The sequence below is a fragment of the Priapulus caudatus genome, unplaced genomic scaffold, assembly GCF_000485595.1.
Source record: "Priapulus caudatus unplaced genomic scaffold, Priapulus_caudatus-5.0.1 Scaffold1149, whole genome shotgun sequence".
NCBI classification, from domain to species: Eukaryota; Metazoa; Priapulida; class Priapulimorpha; order Priapulimorphida; family Priapulidae; genus Priapulus; species Priapulus caudatus.
This window is the reverse complement of record NW_014578210.1, coordinates 39,916-44,421: the sequence shown is the minus strand read 5'-3', so window position 1 is coordinate 44,421 and position 4,506 is coordinate 39,916. Positions and strand designations below refer to the sequence as shown.

Below are 4,506 nucleotides of genomic sequence, written 5' to 3'. Positions count from 1 at the left end.
GGTTGTTCACGCCAGCGCGAATACATCGCGCTAATCGCGAGCGGCGATAATTCTACTGTATAGAACGCGCATGTTCCACGGCCGGAATGATGCTCACTGCGCATGCCTCGCTGCGTCACTCGCCCTTTGGGACATGATGCGATATAAAATACGCGATATTGACCGAGCGTTCACACACGCCAATAATCGCCGCTCTATCCAAAGCGAGCGCTTCCACACGCAAATATCGCGCTTTCCAAATAATCGCAAGTCAAAAGTGCGCATTTTGGAGCGCGATGACTGATCGCGATTATTAGTGGCGATTATGCCGTTCACACTTGTAATTAATACCTCGGTATTTCGATCGCCCGATTGAACAAACCGGGATTGCATCCCGCTTATTGGCGCCAGTGTTTTTGAACGCGCCTAATGTTTATGGTGCTAAATGGGGGCGGCTGTTGCGCAGAAATTGATTCGATGGGTTATTACTGTTATAAACACGTCGAAGGTTTGACGTAAGAGGTTAGCTGTTACCAGAAGAAATATTCTGACGGCGGCGGCCCCCCAGGTTACGGAGTGGTACGTGCGATGGGTGCGAGCTAGGTACCAGACGAATCGGCGACTCTTAAATTTCTTTTAAAATTTCACTTTTAATACGCGAGGCGCAGTGTTTGTTGTTGTTATTGTTGTCGTGCATTGTTTTTCTTGTCCTACGTGCCGCGTTGTTTGTGTTTCTGTGATAGTTTAATGAGAGTGAAACGAGATCTGATGATGACGGTCTAATGAAAATGTAAGATCGGCAGACATGAGAGCTAATAAGACCGACCATTCAGCTATTTACAGTCGCGCCTCGAGCCGTGATTGGTCGGGGGCCGGCTGAGTCTGGTACTTGTGACTCTTTCAAAATGCCTGTCACTGTCAAAAATGCCCATATGATTTTTTTTTCGCGTTGCGACTAAGTTTGCCTATTTTGGTTTTTGGTTTGTGTTTTAGAAACTTATTCTACAGATTATTGTGTTCATTTCGTCTTCTTGCCCCCGTTTTCTTCGGAGCGGTTTATGCTTTAATCTGCCTCTCTGACTGGCTTTCTACATCCATATTCGTCGCGTATAGCCATTTGATGTTTTAATATAGCCATTCTGTTGCTGAACGCTGGCTGAGAAAGATTGTTATTACCTTGGAGAAAATGGCATTATTGAAAGTGAGTTTATGAGCATGTATAATAATTTTTATTATTCTGTGGATCACGTGTGCCGGGATTCATGTGATGGATGTATTTTAAACAAAATCTTGAAATAAAAGAAACCTCGATCGCTGCACTCAAACAACATTGTCATTGGCGTTTTTATCGCCCTCTACGTTTTTTCTTCTTCCTCATGACTTGTCTGTTCCCCTTTCGGATGCCGGATGGTATCGCCCACGGCGCGTTTACATAGGCATCGACGTACGTTAGATTGGTAGGCACATACGCCAGATCGACATATCCATTACCGGACGTGGCACGATTCTTCTCCCTCCTCCTTTTCTTACTAATCTTATTCTCTCTATAGTTACTTCTCTCGCTTCTGGAAATGCTATGACTCTCTCTACTCTAGTCTAGACATTGACAACTTCTCGTCTGTCCCAGGCGTACTTGTCGGAACGTACCCTGGTTACTTATCTATATGCCGCCGGACCGTACCTAGCCTACTCTACGTACGAGTCTTAGGGAGTCGTCTACGCCTACTCCCTGATAACCCTAACCTAAACCATATCAGATAGTTACCAGCGGTACGATTCCGGTATACCGGACTAGACCAATACAAATTTGCTGCTATTAAATTTTATTGTTTCTGACGCTTATTTTAGGTACCCAGGTACCGTACACGTTCGCCAGTACCCTGAGGGACATAGGACCCTTATGAGCGTATAGTACTCTCTTTTTTTTTTTCTTCTTTTTTCTCGCCTTAATATGTGCTAATAATTTCCTGTAATTAAATCTGTTCCCAATCACTCGACGCCACGATGTCAAAATTTAACAGTATCAAGAGCACCGTATAATTGATTATATATCCCTTGCTGCAAAACGCCCGGGCGATCCCCACTTCGTCGGAGGACGCATGGCGGGTACTGCTTTGACTATCTTTTTATAGGTATACTCATTGATCACTAAGATAGATTAGGTCTTTGATTGTGCATGGCATGCTCTCATGTTGGACTAAGACGAAAATCACGTTTCCTATTGGCATGGCTACCAACGGCAAACGCCCAATGATGATGAGCGTTAATGTATTACTCAGCTACGACTTCACTGAAGGCAGCAGCATGAGATTAACACATTGAGGAAAAAGGTAAAAAACCCGACGCGCTACACAGAGCACCAGTCTGCGTGTGACAAGCGGCCTGTTCGAAACCTAGAGACACCACGTGGTCAGGCGACTGCACATGTACAAAGCGTAATATTCTCTTTGTCGCATATTTCTCACCGCGCCAGCGGTCCCAAATGGGGAATTCTAGCTTAATTGTAAATATTCCTGATGAAAGTCATATGGCGCTTTGCTCATGTAATGGAAAGCGTCACTTGACATTGATACACACAACAACTGTGTAAAAACCTGACGATCGATGCACAAGCGTGTCTCCAGTCACACACTCAGTGTTGTCTTCGACTATCAACCTCAGATCTCCGATACGATTATTAGAGATAGTGAACTCCCCAACACCTTATTACGAATAGATTAAACATTGTCCTCTCTACCGGCCTCATATAACTTTTTACCCAACTCCTTGCTTGCGCCCAAACCTCGAGGAAATTTCCGCCTCTGGTATTTGCATTTCAGGGAGAACGAGTGGAAGCAGTGCGTCCCTATCACCATGTACCTACCCCCACCTGTCAATCCTGTAGAATAACTCAATGGAATCCACTTTCCTGTTTAGAAAGCACAAGATCGCCACCACTTGGTGGAATTTCCCACTGGTGCCGAAAGATTTTCAGGTTGCCGGTTGCTTTTACAGATTACGCTGAAAATTCATTTATTACACTCTCCCTTCTCCGTAATTAGCTACCTGACGAAACCCACCTGAGATTTAAGCCTTCACATCGCGAGCGCAGGCAGAGTGGAGCGCGAGAGTAGTGTGTGCTTTATTGTGAGTGTCGTAAGACTTCATGCACCGACAAGAATTAACGCACCATTTTGCATATATTATTGAAATAAGAGAGTTCCCGGAACACACGCATATGGCCAAGTGCATACAATACATACACAATATAAGTAATACTCCAGTGACTTTTTGACCTATTACTTTATTTGCAGAATTTTTGAAACAGATACAATGACAATCGTGCGTTCATGCTATGACACAAATTAAATGAAGTATTAAATATTACTCTACTCGTATATTACGCCAATATGTTACTCAAGTTTACATAATTGATGTTATAAATACTATAGGTTTAATTGCAAAAATGCACCCAAAGGCATTGTCTAGCTTTGTCTAGCTCCGTATAGCTGTCTTACTGTATCCTGACCTTATTTCCCGTGTCTCACTATATATATTAATGAAGACATATATCTACTATTATCATGACCATATGATATTTACTCTTGTTCATGCACACTCCTACCTACTCATATAAATATGTATACACTACCTAATGTATCATGAACATCTGTACAATGTATTTGAGAGCATACATATATGCTCATGGTATTATCAGGAGTAAGATAATATATTATCTTACTCATGGTATTATCACACACCAAGTAATTCACACTACTAAATATAAAATTTACAAATTATATACAATAACTGCGCAAATGCTACAATATCTGGAAAAACGTAGGACAAAATATTTAAATTTATCACTACATGTGTGCTTACACTAGGAGTGTCATATAATATAGTAGGACACTCCTAATTATTATTACCTATAATTATTATGTCCGATATTATGACACTCCTGATTACACTATACACAGTGCACGTAAAAAAATCCAAATACATCACTATACATATATTACTACATTAGTTATCAAGCATAATAAATAGGCCTATAACTGATACTAGGTTTCTCAATAGAATCAAGCTGGTCCTCACCAGGACCCAACCTTCACCATGCTACCTTGGAATATGCTATGCCGATTAAGAGGTGCAAGTGAAAAAAGACAAATATAGTTATGCAACAAATATAATAGTAAGAATAATGGTACCGTGACATAGTCCATCATAAAACAAAACAATTCTTTCCTGAAGAGAAAAGCTGTCGTGACAAATCTAATTACGCATTCAATGTTTTTGTTATGTAAAATGTCGTTGCCATAACACGGGGTTTACATCCAAGCTAGACTGGTTATGCCACTTCTAAATATTACTACAGGTACTCAAATACGCAATATATGTTATCAGGAGTCTATATATTATACACTCCTGATGATATATAACACCCCCCCCCCGGAAATAAACATTTAAAATCTGAACCTACAAGTGACGATTACCACTTACACAGGTTGAGACGATCGGAGACGCCTACATGGTCGTGTCAGGCCT

At 41.4% G+C, this 4,506-nt stretch overlaps 1 protein-coding gene across 1 annotated transcript in view; it reads left to right on the top strand.

Moving 5' to 3' along the window:
- LOC106815565 (polycystic kidney disease protein 1-like 2) overlaps positions 1 to 4,506 on the top strand; it is a 14,874-nt gene that overhangs the window by 7,059 nt on the left and 3,309 nt on the right. The window lies entirely within an intron of this gene.